This window comes from Equus przewalskii, chromosome 20, assembly GCF_037783145.1.
Source record: "Equus przewalskii isolate Varuska chromosome 20, EquPr2, whole genome shotgun sequence".
Lineage (NCBI taxonomy): Eukaryota > Metazoa > Chordata > Mammalia > Perissodactyla > Equidae > Equus > Equus przewalskii.
The window spans coordinates 29,125,480-29,146,099 of record NC_091850.1 but is presented as its reverse complement, the minus strand read 5'-3'; the positions used below and the strand labels follow the sequence as shown (position 1 = coordinate 29,146,099).

General features: G+C 40.6%; 1 pseudogene; it reads right to left on the bottom strand.

Moving 5' to 3' along the window:
- Nucleotides 1–4,640: 4,640 nt before the first annotated feature.
- Nucleotides 4,641–7,674, bottom strand: LOC103545489 (UDP-glucuronosyltransferase 3A1-like; annotated as a pseudogene).
- Nucleotides 7,675–20,620: the final 12,946 nt, after the last annotated feature.

The following is a 20,620-nucleotide window of genomic DNA, read 5'->3' as shown; positions in this document are numbered from 1 at the left end:
AACAGAAATTCCTTCAGACGTACTTTGTGGCAGACCCTGTACCAGACACTGGGAACATCGTGGAAAACAAGAGACACATGCTGCTGTCCTAGGGGGCTTACCCTGTACTTTCTGGTGTTGGGGACAGATGATAAATTAAAACCTAAAGAACTGGGGTAATTAGGGATCCTGAGAAGTGTTAAGAAGGAAACAGTGAATGTGAAGTAGGCAAGAGACAAGTCTAGTTAGGACTATCAGACAAAGATGGCCTCTCTGAGGAGGCGACATTGGAGATGAGACCCAAATGTGTTAAGGAACCAGCCCTGTGAAGAGAAGGGAAGAAGTGTTCTAGGTAGTAGCACAGACAAAGATCCTGAAGTAGAGAACAGTGTGGCATATTGGGGATGGAAAGGCAACCTCCTACTCAGTTGAAATTCTCCTATAACCACCCGAACATATAAGACCTCTCAAAGAGAACCTGTGTAAGTAATTTGGATTCCTCATAACCCATTAGAAGACAACTCTTTTCAGCATCTAACCTAAATTGCCTAGTCTTACACTCAGAGGAAACAGGACAGCTTTTACCATTGCACACATATTATTGCACAGCCTGGGACTTTCCATTTTTATTGCAAAAAAGACACATGTGGTGCCCTTCATGCTTGATGTCTTCATTCAGCCTATGTGACCACAAGCCCAGAGAGCCACATACCTCTTGTCTTCTATGACTTGCTTCATCTTCAGAGACAGTGTCTCAGCCTTGATTTGCTTTAACTGGATAGAGACACCAAATTTTTTGGCTTCTACTTGGAACTGGTTTTCAGGCTGGTCTCCAAAGAAGGAAATCCTCACCATGGGTACGCCATGTTGGATGGCCTCCATGATACTATTCACCCTACCACGGATGACAAAGAGATGGATGTGAGGGTGAGCTGTTACAAATGAGAAAGACAGCAGGACATTCAGGATGAAAAGTTTCAGGATACCAGTAAATCATAAAGGGCAAAAAGAAAATGACAATGGATTCTCAAAGTGTGTTGGAACCATTGTAAAGATAATTCTGCTTGGGACACATTCAAGGTAGATGTTCTAACATGCAGGATTCCAAGCCTTGCCTTTTTACAGATACTCCTTGCCAGAGACAGAACCCAGCTAAGACTGAGAACCCAGGGAATTCTGTAGAGAATAATGCTAGGCAAAGCATAGATCTCCATCCATCCCTCCGTCCATCCATCCATCCTTCTCTGCATCATCCTTGTATCTTTCTTTCCTACTCTCATCTCTGTTTACTCTTTGTGTTTCCCTGTGTCTCTTTCTCTGTCTCTCTCTTTTTTTTGAGCAATCTTTTCTCACTTGCAAAATAATTTCCCTCTTCTCTGAATTCCTGACACATTCATTGACATCACAACTCATGTGGCACTCATAAAACTATACTATATGTGTGTCTCCTCAAATATATGAGAACACCATTGAAAGCAGAGACTAGAGCCTACACCTCAATATTTCCAGTTCCAGTGTTTCCATCCCACTCTCATTTAGAGCTAACTAAAATGGTTGTTTACAATGAAGAATTCATCTCAACCTGTGCCACTCCACTGGGATGTGCATCAGAATCTCCTTGTGTTCCTTTCAAATGAGATTCATATGCTCTACTCCAGTCTTAGAGAAATATATTTGCAGAAGTAGAAACAAGAATGTGTTTCTTAAATTCCCCAGATGATTTTGAGTCACAAGCTTAGTTAAGAGTCTCTGACCCATCCATTGGCTACAACAGTGAAGAGACTCTCAGATCAGTAGGGACGGAGCAAACCTGTTGGGGAATGAGGGGACTCTCTGGTACCAGAGACTCAATAGACCAAATAATTGGCTATGAGGTTGCTCAGCTTGGCCTCAGGTATTTTGGCACATCCTAAAGACATTGTTGGTGTCAATATTGTTAAGGTATGAAAGCTCATACCTTAGTAGATAAGGAGGATCTATCTGTATGTCTGTGTGCATAAAGGCACATGGGTGAACAGGTCCTCATGAAGACACTAAATACAGTGGCAACGTGATCCTGGGATGTTCTCAGAATTCACAGGTTATTTTGGACTGTGTTTGGCTGACCTTGTTCAAGACCAAAGGCAGTAAATCAATGTGACTTTATTGACTGTCGAAATCTGGCCTCCGATAAAAAAGAAAGGAGAGAGGGCTGTTTTGGCATCTGATCTCACTGGAAGTGTAGCCTGATTACCCAAAAACTCCAGCAGGCTGCTACATTCCTATTCTCTGGAGACTTGCTTTTAGCTGTCAGCAGCTCCTTCTCATAATGATGGGCTTGCCGAAATAGAGGTCAGAGCCCTGATGAGCCCTAAAGACATGTAAATAAGATGAGAGACACAGATCTTGGTAGTCCTTACCCAAGAGGTCACCTTGAGAAAGCCAGTCCACAGTTTTCACATTTGCTGCCAATTTGATGTCTTTGGGCCAATGAGAAGGCTTACACCTCCATATCACCCCGAGGGAGATGAGCAAAAGCACATTCATCTCCATGAGAAGCTCCTGAGACTGAGAGATGCTCACCATGGAGCCCAGGGCCACAAGGACAAAATCTGAGTCTCCAGACTTGGCAATGAAATTCTCAAATTCCTGGAGAGAGGTAAGAAAGGAAAAGAGGTGTACAAATTTGTCCGTGAAAGCCAGGAGAACCAAGGAATGAAGGTCGGCTCTTTACTGAACACACCTTCCTGTCACTCCTAAAGCTCACTGTCCTGAAACTATTATCATAGCCCAAGGGACAGCTGAGCATCCTTTACATTGTGTTCATGCCCATTGTGGTGGTGAGAACATCTTTCTTTTTTGAAATACTGACTGTAAGATCATAGGCATCCTAGACCCTCTATAAATTTTGGGTCCATGGAGACATGGGGAGTTTTCAAAAGCCAGAACAGAGGTGGTAATGTAAGGAAGAATTCCAGTGGGGATCAGCATCCAGCAGAAGAAGGTGGGATTCCAGAGGCTGGAGAGGGGAAGCTGGGAGAAGTCCTCTGGCATAAGAAATGGAGGTAGAATAGGGAAGGCACCTGGCCACCCACATCCAATGTGCCACGTCATGTGCTTTGCTCTGATATTCCATGATACTCTGTCACTGATCTTTGTAGTTCATTGCCTACCTCAGTGGTTCACCCACATAAATGCAAAATATAACCACATGGGAAGACTTTTAAAAGAGTGACAATGACCAATCCCAAATCCAGACCTGGGCACCTTATATTTAAAATTCCCCAGGCAGTTCTTAAGGAGGGTTGTGACCTAATGTTGCAATCTTGGATTTAACACTGTTTTGCCAATTGTTACTTCCAAAATTTCTTAGGATTCTGACTCTCTCTGGGCTTCTGCGGCCCCTTGACAACTTCTAAACCCTCATCCTGTTGGGTTGATTCCATCTAGCATAACATTGCCTGAGTTACTATCTCAAAGGACCACATTAAAACAGCCTTTCATAATTACAAAAGCAACTTAAGACCATTATATAGAAGTTGGAAAATACAGAGAAGAAAATGTTTCGAAAAAAGCCTCTGTTATCTAACAGCCATTGCAACTCTCACTCCTATTATGCTCCTACTTAACAGTTCCCTCCCCAGCCCTATGGGCAAGGCCTAAGTCACCCTGCTAGATAAAACCTCCTGCAATCTGGCCTGGTTATATTAGTGCAATTGAATCTTCCACTTCATTGTCTAGCCAGAGTCACTCAGGGAATGCAGAGTCATGGTCATGTCACTCTACCTCCACACTTGGTACTCCCTGTTCTCCCCACCTGAAATGCCTTCTCTCCCAGCTCCATTCCTAAAAAATCCTGCCACCCACTCAGAGCCCATCTAGCCCATGGATCATTCCCCAACTCTTCCTGCTCACTCAATGTAAGGTCACTAGAGGAAAGGTAGACACATCAGTGCCTGGAAGGCCCAGGCCAAATCAGGGCTCTTCTTCACTCTGAAATGGAAAAGTCACTTACACCACCTGTGTCTCTGTCTCTCATTTACAAAAATGGAGATGATCATACTTTCCTCTAGGTGACAATATATATAAGATAAATTCCATGAAATGGCAACACAGTACAGATGGGCAATAGGCAGCCAACTAATCTCAGCTCCCTCCACTTTGCAAACTTCTAGCAGTATTTCTGAGTCTATGCATTCAAAATGACTGTGCAGCTTTTACAACTGACAATGCCCAGGCCAGACCCCAGATCAACCAAATCAGGAGGTCTAGGTGGAGTTAGGAACCAGGGCTCTACAGGCTGGAGATACTGGAGATGCTGCCTGCAGTCAGTCCCAGGAAGTCACGCCTTGGTTACAGCCTGTCTCACAGTGTTGTGTGTTTCATTGTAAATAACTCACCTCCTTAACAATTCTTGCATATGACGGATGCTTACTGCATACTTACCATCCATATGATCATACAAATGCAAATGAAAATTATCAACTTATTAAAAGGCTTATCCTGCCAGGGCCAGGACTAGGGCAAGGCGAGAGGACTCTGGAGTAGCATTTAAGAAAGTCCTCAATCTTAGGGTTGTACTAGTGCCATCACTGTACTTGCATGACCCTGCAAATGAGTACTTTATTAAAAAGTGTGCCCTAGGAGCCTCACTTGCCTCACCCTACTCCACTCCCGGGATCTCACTGGCAGAGGCAGCCACATCTGCATGAAGGCCTCTGCATGAAGCCCCTATTAAGAGCTAAGGTTTTACTTCCTTGTGGTACTGCTTTAACAGGTTTGGCCATTAAGCTTCTAAAACACCCAGTGTTGGGAAGCAAAGGCCAAGCAAAATCAAAGGGAAAGTCAGAATTAAGAAACCACAACTCTGCTTTCTCTAGATGATGAGACAAAACTGGCCTAGAGCCTTTGGGGAAATGCTCTTTGATGATGTTGCCAAACATAGAGTGAATTTGCTATTGCTCCACAGAGAAATCAAAGAACATCAGAAAATTCTTTAGTTGGCCCCAGAAGTCCATACGGTCAGTCAGGAAGGAACATAATATTGGCACATAAGACAGGGGGTTGGTAGCCCAAAGGCCATGTTGCCACATGTGGTGGGAAGAATGGACACAAATGGCTTCCCAACCTTCTCAGCAACCAGGAAAGAACACAAGTCAAATGCTTCTACAAATATCAGACTGAAGTACTCTTTCTTTGAGGAGTCCATGATATCATTTCTCTTTAGCAAATGACTGCACTGAAATCCCTGTAGTTCCAACAATTTTAAACAGTTTTCAAATATGTCTCTGAGAGAAAGAAAATCAACGATAAAGATTTGTTGGAGGTGTTAATTTCACAGTACAAGAATCTTGGGCTACGATTTCCTGGGTAAGCAAGACCACACCTAGCAGCAGCATCCTATTCCACCATTGTCCATTAGTATGCTTTCCCCAATCACGCCAGCAGATATTCTGCTCCTGAGAGTGTTTCCTTCTTCCCCTCCCCTCTCCTCTCTGATCCAAATCCCAAGCACCCTTTATGCCGGTTCATTAGAAAATTTATCTTTAAACTCTCAAGTCTTGAAATCCGTGGTCACACTTGACTTACCTTAACTGAGACCAAATTTCCACTGTTGGGTCTTCTCCTCTGGGAGCCTTCTACGACCACAGCAGGCCTCACAGGTCTCTTTCTACTTGATAAATTCCATGATGCTCTTCTTGACCTTCACATAAATACTGACTCTTGCTGAGTGATTGTCTTGTTTACTCAGCCAAACTGCAAGTTACTTGATGACACAGTCTTAAAAACATGGACATATAGGCTATTTTTAAAAATCATGCTATATTCTGCAGTTGACAGATCACCTCACCCAAGGGACTTTTTGATCTTACTAGAACTCTAAATCTCAGCTAAAAATAGGAATTCTACCTTTCTATGCCCATCAATTAAGAAATGAGGGAAAAAAAGCCTGATTTTCAAGCATACTATTAGCCTTTCCACTTCAATAAAGGCTGTGGCATACAGAAAAGATAATGGCAAAGTTTACTGACGTACAATTAAGACTCTGCCTATTGGATTATTCCAGGACTAACTTCTTGCAGTGCTTTCCCATCACTGCCTGTATAGAACATGATCCTGGTTTTTTTGTACAATATATGGAGAAATGGATGAGGATGCCCATCTGCACTTTAGGCACCGGAGGTGACAAGTGCAAGGGCTCAAAACGTCAGGGGTCTACCAGCTGCATGAAGCACCCAGAGAATCAATACCTGGCACACCTGTAATTGTGCACCACTGCAGCATCACACCCCAGGGAGAGAAGGCCCATAAGCTAAGCACTCCTTAGCAATATGCAAATCTCTACCTGATCTTTAGGATCAGCTTTATAAATCACACAATGGAAGTGACTGGCTGAAATCATCCTCTGCTCTTTACTTTTAAAGATTTCATGTCACAAAGGAGTGGTTGCCAAGTACTTTGGATAATTTCAGTAATGCTGTAAAAATTCCTAGAATATAGTTCATATAATTACATTTAAAATTTAGCTAATAAATAGAAAAAAATTCAAGAAAACACAGTTACATATACCTGTCCTCAAAATATTAAATTAGAGGAGAAGAGACAAAACATATAATTAAAACCTGTAGCTAACAATGAAGATGATACAGACTAAGGTTCAGATAAGCAGGTCAGATCAGACCTGTACAGGATGAACTAGGATCTTCCGATCTGAGTGAGGAAAGAAGGCTTTAGGGAAAAGTCATGTCTGAGCAGGACATTGACTAGCAAATAGAATTTTCAAGGTAAAAAGAAGGGGTTAGGCCATTCTGATTAACCCAGATATACACGGATTCTGTCTGTCCACCTTTATGTCCAAGGTTAAGGACTTATATGTTCCTTTCCATTCAAGATGAAGCAAAAGGAATTAGATTCATGTGTTATTCTGCGCGAGTCTGATTGCTTTTTAAAAGGCCTTTCCATGGCCAGCTATTCAAGTACTACAAAATCAGTCTTCGCAAATCATCCCTTCATTAGTGAATAACTGTGATAAGGAGGAAAAATAAGTGGACGAAGGTGGCTCTTCACTATCTTATCAGCAGTGACTTGTGCTTTAGTGTCGGGGAGATTACAGATGATGATTGTTAAGTGAAGTATTGCAAGGAGGTCCCAAAAAGAACAACTCCCGGTTTCTACCAAAATATATTCCTGCTGGTAGAGGAAGAGGGAGAATACAGAGTAAGAAAGAATCTCCAGTGATGGTACTCGATTTGGTGAGAAATACCTAGTTACCTAACCGTCTACTCATAATCTATCCCATCATCCATCCATCCACTCATTCATCCATCTATCCATCCATCCATACACCCCTTTGTCATATCCTTAGTCCAAACATACATACATCCTCCATTAATTTATATCACTAAAACATTGAATCTTTTGTTAAAATAATAAATAGAAATTACCTGCCAGCCAAAGCTGCTTTAATAAAGAAATACAAATATTTCTTAAATTCTTTGTTATAATCTTCAAGTAGAAACCAACTGAGAACTTGGTATGATTCTTCCTCCTCTTTGAACCCTAAGAAACACCAATGGGTTAAAAATGTTAAATTACACAATATGGAATAACATTAGCACGATGATAGCAACATGTTTTTGTTCCAATAATTTTATATTTATTTGAATGCTTACCTTTTGAACTATTTTTGTTTGATTTGGTTGCTTTCTCATTCATTCAGTCTTATAAACTGAAAACATAGGTTGAGAACCTTGCAAAGATTCAGGAATTCTTCTCAGTTTAAAGTAATGGAAGCTTCCATTAAAGCTTCCACTGAAGGTATAGCTATCGCTCTCACTTTACAGGTGAGAAAAAAAAGTTAATTGAGCTTAAGATAATATGTCAAGGTTGCACCCATAGGAAGTGGTAGAGTTTCTATTTAAATACAAGTCCCTTTGATTCCAGAGCCTCTGCACTTTCTAGTTTAGAAAAGTTCATTCTCATTATTTAAAGCAATACATCCAAATCGTTTTTTGTTTCACTAAAAGACCTCAGTGGCTTAACTGAAATAGTAGTTCACTGTACTTCTACTTACCAACTTGGCTTCTCCCCCATTATTCACATGTAACAGAAAGTATGAGTCTATTTTTGATGTTTGACTGTGGACAAGTTTCAAGCCCTATCTCCCACTCCCTCTTCTGTGCCTCGTCTGGACAAGCTGTTAAGAATCTCCCCATGCTCCCTCCCTTGGCTCTATTGGGAGTTTCAAACCACAGAAGGCAGGCCAATGAGGAGGACATCTCAGCTCATCCCATCCCTCTACCCACAATAAAAACTCAAGCAAGACATCCCTCCATGCTCTGGAAAGCCATTTTTCAGATTTGCTTGGGAACTTGTCCTGCTTTTTCAAAAAAAAGGCCTTATTATTTGAGTAATAAACCTTTCATACTCTCTAAATGCACATGTGCCTTCAACAGCCATGACACCTAACCTAACTGTGTATGGTGGTTAGGGAGAGATTAATACATGGTCCCACACATTAGAGCTCACATACCCAATCAGAGTGAAATTACTGACTTTATCCAAGTATTTACTGGCGAATGCTTTACATCATAGATTTGGCTAATATGTTCTGTTCAGTAACTGTTTCAACAGGCTCTCAATCTCAGTTGCCTGCACCTTGGAAGAGACAGAAAACATCTTTAACTGGTTACCCATGGAGTACTTCAACTGCCCTACCATCGGCCACAATCTTTGTCAGAAAGATCTTAACCACATCCAACTTTCTCCAGGAGCACAGATATGACATTACCTTGAGGACTTCTTCCTCCAAAGAGATTCACTTGCTATACTCATTCAAAACTTGGAATAATTCAACCAAGGGACTCACACAAAGGCATGTGCCATTGCCCCCACACAAAGCTCAAGGCTACTACCTCAGTTATGTTCCTGGGAACTTTGTGGTCAGTCTAAGGCCTCTCTATCCATGGCACTGTCAGGAAACAACTATTGACCATGATATTTCAACAAGTCCAACATCTTTAGGCCTTTTTGCATTTTGGAGACAGCATATCTCTTGTTCATATGTTTTACTTAGGTCCATTTATGCTTATTACTTGAAAAGCAGCCCACTTTGAATTGCTCACCCAATAACAGCTCTAGAATCTCTCCAATTTGCAACATAATAGGCACTGCCCTGAGTGTCCCCCAAAGTTGCCTTTATTGTAGAGGCTTTAAAAACCTCCTCTCATGCCTCCTGGAGTGCTCCTGACCACCTATGATGACTGTAGTTGCTTCTTATTGCTTCCTAAAAAATTGCTATAAACTTAGTGACTTAAAACAAGACAAATTTATTATCTTACAGTTCTATAGATCAAAAGTCAAAAATGGGTCTCGGTTGGATAAAAGCAAGGTGTGAGAAGCCCTGCATTCCTTCTGGAAGCCCTAGAAGACAATCTCTTTTCTTGCCTTTTCCAGCTTTTAGTGGCTGCCTGTATTCCTTGCCTCAGGGCCTCCTTCCAACTGTCAATCACATCACTCTGACTTTTCCTTCCATCACCACATTCCTTCTCTCACTCTCCTGTCCTATTCTGTCTGATAGAAGGACTCTTGTAATCATATCAGGCCTACCGGGATAATCCAGGTAATCTCCCCATCTCAAGACCCTTACATTAATTACATCAGCAAAGACCCTTTGCCAGGTAAGGTAGCATATTCATTGGTTCCAAGGATGGAGACATGGATATCATTCAGGGGACATTATTTTCCTACTACATTCTTCTTTCTGTACTGAACACTCATGTACACTGTATGTGCAAAATGCATTCACCCCATCCCAACATCTAAAGTCTCAAACCATTACCTCATCAACTCATAGTTCAAAACCTCATCTAGATATGATCAGCTCAAAAGTCCCAAATTATATCATCCAAAGCATTTTTCAAGTATGAGTGAGAGTCTTGGTATGATCCATCCAGGGGCCAAATTTCTCTCCATCTGTGAACAGATAAATTTAGGAAACAAGTTATCTGCTCCCAAGAAACAATAGTGGGTCTTGTGTAAAATTCCAGTTACTGTTTTTTATCATTCTACGTGGAACAAAATGAAAGCAAAACATAAATTACCCATTCTAAAAAATTTTGATATCCACCTGGGCATACAATATTAGGTTTTAAGGACAGGAAATAATCCTCTATGATTTGAAATTCAGCCCTGTGAACTTGAAGATCTACCCTCTGGACTCACTGCCTCACCTCATGGTTCTTTGTTCTCTATAAAACATATCGTGTGTTTGCACCTGAATAGTTTATCTGCCTGTTTCTTACTTTTAGGGAGTCTAACAGCCTTCTTTCATATCATCTTCCCTTTGTCTCCTTCAGTCCAAACTCACAGTGTTTCTTCTACTATAAAATTCTCAAGTACCTTGTGGATCTCCTGGGTATGTCATAGGAATTCATTCCACTAGACACGAGGCTGCTCCACAGATTTTTACAAAATAATTTCATTTCTATTTTTGACTTCAGCTAATATGGCTGAACAGATCCACGAATCGCAAACCTACTTTTCAAAGAGCTCTCTGTGAGACTGAATATTCTGAACTTTTAATCTTTCAAGGGCAATAGCAAAAGGTTATCCAGCCACACCACTGGTTTCCTCTGTAAAATCACTGGCTTTCTTTGATTTCATCAAAGTGAATTCCTTAAATTTAGAATCTATTGCAATCTGTATAGGCTAAGAATTTCCAAAATCGTGAAGACTTGCTCTCATTATGCTTAATAATTCTTGCTTCAATTTGTTTCTTTCCTCTCACATTTTGCTATAAGCAGCAAGAAGCCTTTAACATCTCTATTTCTACTCAAGTTCTACTTAGGATGATTTACATATTATCTAAGACAATATAGATTTTCTCTACCAAGCTCCTCACTTCCCTCTGAGTCCTCGTTAGCAGAGTTCTTAGCATTTGCATTTCTACTGACTGTCTGTTCAAGGTAGTCTAGGCTTGTTCTGTCAAGCTCCTCTGTGTCCTATCAGACTCTCCCCGTAACCCAATTGTAATTCTTTATACTGGTGGAGCAGTAGTACACGTGACCATTAGAGATCTTTGCTGCTTAACTGCCACTGACATCATTCATTTATTAGTGTCACAAATAAATAAACAAGATAGAGAAGTGTGTCCAAACGAGGAGTTAGTGAGTGGTTCAAATATTTCAACACAGTGAAACGAACATCAGGTCAGACATCAAACCCCAATCATGTGTTTTCCTTATTTGCAGACATTTAGCAAGCTGTGTGACAGAAGTGAAGAATGAATATACTCTTTCAAAGCTTAAAAAATGCCCATGAATGGAGAATGGTGAAGGAAACTCCACACACTTAAGCCTGAAAACTGAGGATAAAATTGAAGGGCTCCACGAACTCCCTGAATTGTTTATAGATTTGGTGTACAGATGTTTGTTAAAAGGGTGGAAGGTCTATAGCTTCCAGTAGTTTTTCAACTACATGGGAACTGCAAAAAATATCATTTTTTCTTTTTTTATTGCAGAAACATTGGTTTATAACATTATATAAATTCCAGGTGCACATAACTACAATTCAATTTCTGTGTAGATTACGTCAAGTTCACCACCAAAAGACTAATTACAATCCATCCCCACACACAGGTACCTAATTACCACTTTCCCCCTCTGGCAAACACCAATCCAATGTTTGTCTTTATGTGATTTTTTGTTGTTGTTTTTATCTTCTATTTATGAGTGAGATCTTACAGTATTTGACTTTCTTTCTCTGACTTATTTTGCTTAGCATAATACCTAAAGGTCCATCCGTATTGTCACAAATGGCTAGATTTCACCATTTTTAATGACTGAGTGGTATTCCACTGTGTATATATACCACATCTTCTTTATCCATTTGTCCCTTGATGGGCGCCTAGGTTGCTTCCAAGTCATGGCTGTTGTCAATAGTGCTTCAATGAACATAGGGGTTTATGTATATGAGTTCATGTTTTCATGTTCTTTGGATAAATACCCAGCAGTGAAATAGCTGGATCATATGGCATTTCTATTCTTAATTTTCTTTTAACTTTTTATTGAGATTATGATAGTTTACAACCTTGTGAAATTTCAGTTGTACGTTATTGTTTGTCAGTCGTGTTGTAGGTGCACCACTTCACCCTTTGTGCCCATCCCCCCAACCCCCGCCCTTCCCTTGGTAGCCACTAATCTGTTCTCTTTGTCCACATGTTTAACTTCCATATATGAGTGGAGTCATACAGAGATTGTCTTTCTGTATCTGGCTTATTTCACTTAACATAATACCCTCAAGGTCCATCCATGTTGTTGTGAATGGGACTATTTTATCCTTTTTATGGCTGAGTAGTATTCCATTGTATACATATACCGTATCTTCTTTATCCACTCATCAGTTGATGGGCATTTAGGTTGCTTCCATGTCTTGGCTATTGTAAATAATGCCGCAATGAACACAGGGGTGCATGGGACTTTTGGAATTGCTGATTTCAAGTTCTTTGGATAGATACCCAGTAGTGGGGATGGCTGGGTCATATGATATTTCTATTTTTAATTTTTTGAGAAATCTCCACACTGTTTTCCATAGTGGCTGCACCAGTTTGCATTCCCACCAGCAGTGTATGAGGGCTCCTTTTTCTCCACAACCTCGCCAACATTTGTTACTTTTTGTTTTGGTTATTTTTGCCATTCTAATGGGTGTAAAGTGATATCTTAGTGTAGTTTTGATTTGCATTTCCCTGATGATCAGTGATGATGAACATCTTTTCATGTGCCTATTGGCCATCCGTATATCTTCTTTGGAGAAATGTCTGTTTAGATCTTTGACCCATTTTTTTAATTGGGTTGTTAGATTTTTTGTTATTGAGATGTATGTGGTCTTTATATATCTCGTATTTTAACCCCTTATCAGATATACGGTTTGCAAATATCTTTTCCCAATTGTTAGGTTATCTTTTCATTTTGCTGATGGTTTCCTTTGCTGTGCAGAAGCTAATTTGTTTTACGTAGTCTCATGTGTTCATTTTTTCATTTGTTTCCCTTGCCCGATCAGACATAGTACTTGAAAATATGCTGCTAAGGCTGATGTAGAAGAGCGTACTGCCTATGTTTTCTTCTAGAAGTTTTATAGTTTCAGGTCTTACATTCAAGTCTTTAATCCATTTTGAGTTAATTTTTTTGCATGGTGTAAGATAATGGTCTACTTTAATTCTTTTGCATATGACTGTCCAGTTTTCGCAATACCACTTAATGAAGAGACTTTCACTTCTACATTGTATGTTCTTGGCTCCTTCATCAAAAATTAGCTGTCCACAGATGTGTGGATTTATTTCTGTGCTCTAAATTCTGTTCTATTGATCTGTGTGTCTGTTTCTGTGCCAATACCATGATGTTTGGTTACTATGGTTTTGAAGTATTTTTTGAAATCAGGGAGTGTCATACCTCCAGCTTTGCTCCTTTTCCCTCAGGATTCCTTTGGCTATTCAGGGTATTTTGTTGTTCCATATTAATTTTAGGATTCTTTGTTCTATTTCTGTGAAAAATGTTGAAACTTTGATAGAGATTGCATTGAATCTGTAGATTGCTTTTGGACATATTGACATTTTGGCTACGTTAATTGTTCGATCCAAGAGCGTAGAATATCTCTCTATTTCTTCATCTTCTTCAATTTCTTTCAATAACGTTTTATAGTTTTCAGTGTATGGATATTTGACCTCTTTGGTTAAGTTTATTCCTAGGTATTTTATTCTTTTTGTTGCAGTTGTAAGTGGGATTGTACTCATAATTTCTCTTTCTGCTACTTCCTTGTTAGTGTATAGAAATGCAACCGATTTTCATATACTGACTTTGTATCCTGCAACTTTACTGCATTCATTTATTATTTCTATAAGTTTTCTATAAGTTGGATTCTTTAAGGTTTTCTACATATAAAATCATGTCATCTAGAAAGAGTGACAGTTTCATTTCTACTGAGACTAGCCAAATTATTAGATAAAAAAGTAGAATAGTGGTTATCAAGGGCTGGGGGAAGCAAGTAATGGGCCATCATTGTTTAAGGGTACAGAATTCCAGTTTGTGATGACGAAAAAATGCTGGTGACAGTGGCACAACAATGTAAATATACCCAAAGTCACTAAAATTGTACACAAAAATGGTCCAAATGGTCATTTTTATATTATGTATGCTTTGCCACAATAAAAAACTTTAAAAAGTGTTCACAGAAAAATATTCTTTTGAAACAATCTGACAAAAACGAAGCCCAGAAGTCACCTCAATTTTTATAATGTCTCAAAATCATGTTCCTCAAAGATGTGGCTTGGGGCCGGCCCAGTGGCACAGTGGTTGGGTTCACATGTTTTGCTTCACTGACCCAGGATTCACAGGTTCAGATCCCAGGTGCTAATCAAGCCATGTTGTGGTGGCATCTCACATACAAAGTGGAGGAAGATTGGCACAGATATTAGCTCAGACCCAATCATCCACACCAAATATATATATATATATATATATATATATATATATATATATATATATATATATATATAGGCTTAACATTGGATTTTTTTTTTTGAAAAATCAAAGCCTTAGCAATACTTCAGACTAAGCAAACCAGAGCTTAAAGTCCTAAATCCACCCAACACTATTAATAGCCTGCCATGTGACCTTGAGCAAATCATTTCAATTCTCTGACCCACCATCCCCTTGTCTGTCAGAAGAAAAGAGTTGATAGCATTTAAGAATTCATTTTAGCTAAACTTATTTGGATTCAGTGACTCAATTAGGAATTTCCAACATCACTATGCACAAACTCACGGGGAGCCACTGGCTTTTCAAGAAAAAACATCATCTCAATAATAGATTCTGATCTTAGCTGCATAAATACGGAACTCCTGAGAAAGCTTCCTTAAATTTCAGATATCATAAGAGGAGAACTTAATAAGCTATAGAAAAAGAAAAGTGATCTTACCAATTAAAAACTTTATTTATGGCTGAACACTTCTATTCAACATATTTTCAAGCCAAGTTATAAAGAAGCATTTACAAAATAATCTGTAATAAAGTGCGGAGAATTGCTTGGGATAGAGTAGAAGGCCAGATAAGGGAGGAAAATATGGGATTACAGAGTATAGCATTCTGATTGACAGAGCCCAGGAGGTTTCCAACACCTTACATAAACACAAACACACACGGACACATCGTTTTCATTCTTTCAATCCAATTGCATCTTAAATACTGTTTGAAAACTCTTTCTATGCAAAAGGCATTGTGGTTCTTTGCTTGGAGTAAAAGAAATAAAGAATTAGTGAGAAAAGATACCTGATATCAATAATCTTGCTCTCTGGAGAAGCATGGTGACATTATGACCATGATCTTGAAGAATCTGAGACACTCAGTCCATTAATAGATAATGACTTCTACCTAGGAACAATGCACAACTTCATTTTTATAATGATGAGAACAGAAGTTCTAGGTTGATGGGTTGATAAATCCAGAAGAGCAGGGGTAAGGAAACAGAAAATTAATGGTAATTAGAGAAAGATGAACATCATTCACACTTTCCATATCCATCAGGGTACACCTTAGCCCACTCCCCCAGAGCCTGCTGGCCCACATCCTTGACCTATGGCAAACTTCTATCAAAGGTCCACCCTTGTCACTCTAACCACCATGTCAATGATGAGCTCCTTGGTGCTTAAGCCTTAAGGAGTTCCTGATCCTAAGGTACATGCTGCATTTTAGCTCAGGCAATTTGGAGACAACATCTCCTAAAGAAATAACTGCACCAGAGGAAACTTTGGCACAATGCTGTGGGTGTGAGTGTAAAGGGTTGCACAATCAACTAGAGATATTTCTGAAAACCTTTTATTTGGAAATTTGTGCTAGCATAGGAGCTAGAAATATGCGAGCAGGAATGCGAGTCCAAGAAACAGCCAATGGAGCAGAAGGACATGGAGTCAGCACTTACAGCCCAAATCCTTCAGATTCAAATGTATTGGGCGGAACATTTCTCAGCTGGGGCCTGAATTGTGTATAACATCAAATTAAGACATTCAAGATAATTTTGGGGGTCCATGCAGAGGGCCTGCAGGAATCTATATGCATGAAGACTGAGATATCACTCATCCTAGCACAATCCCGGGATCCTAATGAAAGAGAAGCTTGATCATCAGGGGAGGTACAGGTTCCATCCCAGTAAAGTCTTCTTTTAGACTCCACTCCAACACGGCACCTTTGCTTGAGTCTGAGGGTCTCAGCAGCAGAGAAAGTCAGATCAGGAGAGAAGTTAATGGCAAATGCCAAGAGTTTGGAGATGAAGGTTAGAGGGATGCAGTGCTAGAGAAAAGGTGTGTCGCTGTTTCTCAGCTTTTTACAGCCAGACTTGCATAGTCTGAAGTACCAGGGGAGGTATAAAGTACAAATGTCCCACGTCTCATATTCACATTTTAATCCATATTAGACCTTGGAGCCTGGGAGAAGAGGTGACCCCACAGGCATCCCATCATAGAGGGTCTTGTGAGCTCCAGTGCATCCTGGGGCAGAGACGGGGCTTCCAGCTCCTCACAAACCACACCAGCTCCCTCTCCGAGTCTGAAGCAGGAGAAGGGTATACCTTCAAGAGGTGAGAGAGCTCTCTTACTTCATCACTACTACAGAAAGGAAAAAACAAGCTTTCCAATGGTGTTACAGGTTTTCTTAAAGAGTGATTATAAAAACTCTCCACTAAAAAGTGGTGAGAAGGAGAGCTGTGGAGAGGATGGTCTTGGGGTTAGAAATGCTGAGTAAATCCATGGTGTTCGCCGCATTAGGGACCTCTGGTGTGATCTGCAAAAAGCACCTCCCCTCTATGACCCATGCTTTCCTGCTCAGGAAAACATTGTGGGAGACGAATCATATGGTTTATTCTTCGTCCCAGCTCTAAGGTCCCCTGATTCTCAGTGACCTAAAAGTGATCTAAGAGAGTCCACCCTGGGTTGAAAGAAAATTTGGGGAAGCTACGTCCTTCATGACCCCTTCATCATGATATTTTTTCCCTTTTCCTCTTCTGTCCTCTTTGGTGAAAAAATAAAGTATATAAAACTAAAGCCACAAAATAAAGAATTAAAAGTTCCACGAGTCCTTCAAACATCTCCAGCAGCACGAGTGAAAGAAAGGGGGACCGGGAGAAACCTGAATGTACGGGAGCCATTCCTCAGCCCTGGTCAGTTCTCCAGGTTTCCCCTGGATGAGAACACTCCACCCTTCTAATTATCGTTGAAATATCTCCCCTGCTCCACCTTGGCTCCCATGGGCTCCAAAAATTACTGCTGCCCCCTCCCTCAGAGAGCCTGCAAAGTCTAGGCACAGCCTCTGCTGGCAACTGACGGACACCCCTCAGAAGTTTAGAATGAGGCTCTGAATGCCCAGTCTGTGCCCAGGAGGAGTCATCCTGGGGTCTCTTGCACTGGCTGGAGCTTGAAATTCTGGCCCCAGCCCTGCATAATAGGGAGCTGGTCCTGAGTGAGAAGAGAGAGGAAAGAGTATTTCTATTTTCTCTAGAACTATCTTCTCCACCTCAGTGGTGGGAGACGCCCTTTTCTGCATCCACAAACAGCACCCATCCCTTTATCCTCCAGCCAGGGGAGAAAACCCGCCCAGTCTGGAAAAACACATGAAACAACCCTCTGACCTAGGGCTGTTTGACTGAGCCCTGGTACAGATGCCTGGGATGCTCCTGTCTCTGGATTATTTGGCCAAACACTCACCCAACAAGGACACAGTCAGGATTTTGGCGGCCTCTGAGAGCAGGAGCCCAGGAAGAAGGAAGCAGATGAGAAGCAGCGTCCGTGGCCTCATAATGCTGGTTCCTGTGCTGGGAGCCCTGTGCCTCCTGCAGGAAAAGGGACCTGTGTGCACCCCAGACACATGGTGCACAGGCTGTGAAGGATTCAAGCTGACTGGGAGCTTGGGAGGCGGTAAGAGATGGATCTCACCTGTCTCTCTTCTCTTTGTCTCCTCCTGCTCTTCTGCCCCTCCTCCCTAGACTCCTGTTCCTTTGAATAATCTGCCCTCATCCGAAGGAGGGGTTAGTGAGCTGATCCTTAACCCCTCTCTGTCCAGGTAATCACCACACTCTCCCCGTAGAAAATACTCGGAACCAGGAATGGTAGAGACCTTAGGAAATCACGTTGATCAGAGCTCCAACTTGAAGTGACTTGAGCCATCTCAGTTTTATGGACCCTTCCCAAACTTATGAAACTTCACCTTCAGTCGAACTGCTCTAATGACCTCACACTGCCATCTCCATGACCCATTTCCCCAGGGACCTACTTAAAATCTCTTCTAGTGTCCCAAGCACAAGGGACACTCCCCCCGAAAGTAGTGTCTACTCCCTGGGAGTAGTTAGTTTATACTCTCTGGAAGCAAATCCCCAAGTGAAATCGACCTACCTTCTTGCATTATATCTCTGAGAGCCTCTTTCATTTTTTAAATTTTTATTATTTTGTTGAGATCACATTGGTTTATAACATTATAGAAATTTCATGTATTTTGACTTCTGTATAGACTGCATCATGTTCACCACCAAACGTCTGGTTTCTATCTGCCACCATACCTATGTGGCCCTTTACCCCTTCAGATTTCAAGTCACCTCTGGGAACCACCAATATGTTCTCCTTATCTATGTGTTTGTTTATTTGTTTATCATTCACATGAGTGAAATTACACAGTGTTTGTCTTTTTCTGTCTGACTTATTTCACGTAGCATAATACCCACATGTCCATCCATGTTTCCCAAATGGCACTGTTTGGTATTTTTTATGGCTGAGCAGTGTCGACAAAAATAATCCACAACCAATCTATAAATGAAAATTTGGGTGGGTTTATTCTGAGCTGAAATCTGAGGACCATGGCCTGGGGCCTTTCTTCCCAAAGGAAGAAAGGGCACCAAAGAAGTGAGGTGCACAGATTGGTTATATACCCCCAAGCAGGACGTTTCACATATGATTGAAATGTCCCTCCCACAATAGTCACAAGATTGCCCTGTCAGCACAGCGCTTGATGGAGACAGCAGGTAGTGGGTCTGCTATCTCAGAGGGCTCAGCAGGAGGCAAGTCTATTGTCTCGAGCTGGGCGGTCACAGGTGAGCGCAGCAATCAGTTTCTAGCCTAAGGAAAGATGCTTAATCCTTAAGGAGATGCCAATGTTGGGAGGGGGAGGGAAGTTCACCTTTATCTCAAGGGCCTTTGTTCTTGCCATAGGGAATATCTAAAGCAGATATACAATGCATGCTCAACAGCCACGGGTCAAGCCCTTTTGGAAAGACAAGGTCAGGCCAAATTAGGTTTACACCAAATGGCTTCCTCATATTCTCCAATATGTCCTATTGCTTGCCATTTTTATTTGTCAGCAGTATTCCATTGTGTAAATATACCACATCTCCTTTATCCATTCATCTATTGATGGGCACTTGGGTTGCTTCCAAGTCTTGGCTATTGTGAGTTAATGCTGCAGTGAACATAGGGGAGCATATATTTTATCCAATTAGTGTTTTATGTTCCTTGCATAGATACCCAGAAGTGAAATAGCTAGAACATATGGTATTTCTAATTTAATTTTTTTGAGGAATCTCCATAATCTTTTCCATAATTGCTACACCAGATTGCATTCCCACCAGCAGCATATGAGGATTCCCTTTTATCCACGTCCTCACCAACAGTTGGTATTTCTTAACTTGTTAATTACAGCCATTCTGATGGCGTGAGGTGAAATCTCCTTGTAGTTTTCATTTGCATTTTCCTGATAATTAATGATGTTGAACATCTTTTCATGTGCCTATTGGCCATCTGTATATCTTCTTTGGGAAAATGTCTGTTTCCTCTGCCCACTTTTTGATTTGGTTGTTCATTTTCTTGTTGTTCAGCTTTATGAGTTCTTTACATATTTTGGAAATTATCATCTTGCAGGATATATGATTTGCAAATATTTTCTCCCAGTTGGTGGGTTGTGTTTTTGGTTTTTTAATGGTTTCCTTTGTTGTGAAGAAGTTTTTTAGTCTGATATACCCTATTTGTTTATTTTTTCTTTTCTTTCTCCTGCCAGAGGAAACATGGTATCCAAAATGATACTACTGAGTCCAACATCAAAGAGTATGCTGTCTAGTTTTCTTCTAGGCATTTCATGGTTTCAGATCTTACATTCAAGTCTATAATATATTTTGAGTTAATTTTTGTGCACGGTGTAAGATAATGGTCTACTTTCATTCTTTTACATATGACTGTCCAGTTGTACCAACACCATTTATTGAAGAGACTATCCATTCTCCATTGTATGTTCTTGGCTCCTTTGTTAAAGTATAGCTATCAATAGATGTGTAGGCTTATTTCTGGACTGTCAATTCTGTTCCTTTTACCTGTGTATGCCAGTACCATGCTGTTTTGATTATTATAGCTTTGTAGTATATTTTGAAATCAGGGAGTGTGATACTTTCAGCTTTGTTCTTTTTTCATAGGATTCCTTTGGCTGTTTGGGGTCTTTTATTGTTCCATATAAGTTTTAGGATTCTTTGATCCTTTTCTGTTAGAATGTCATTGGCAGTCTAACTGGGATTGCATTGAATCCGTAGATTGCTTTAGGCAATGTGGACTTTGTAACTAGGTTATTCTTCCAATCCATAAGCA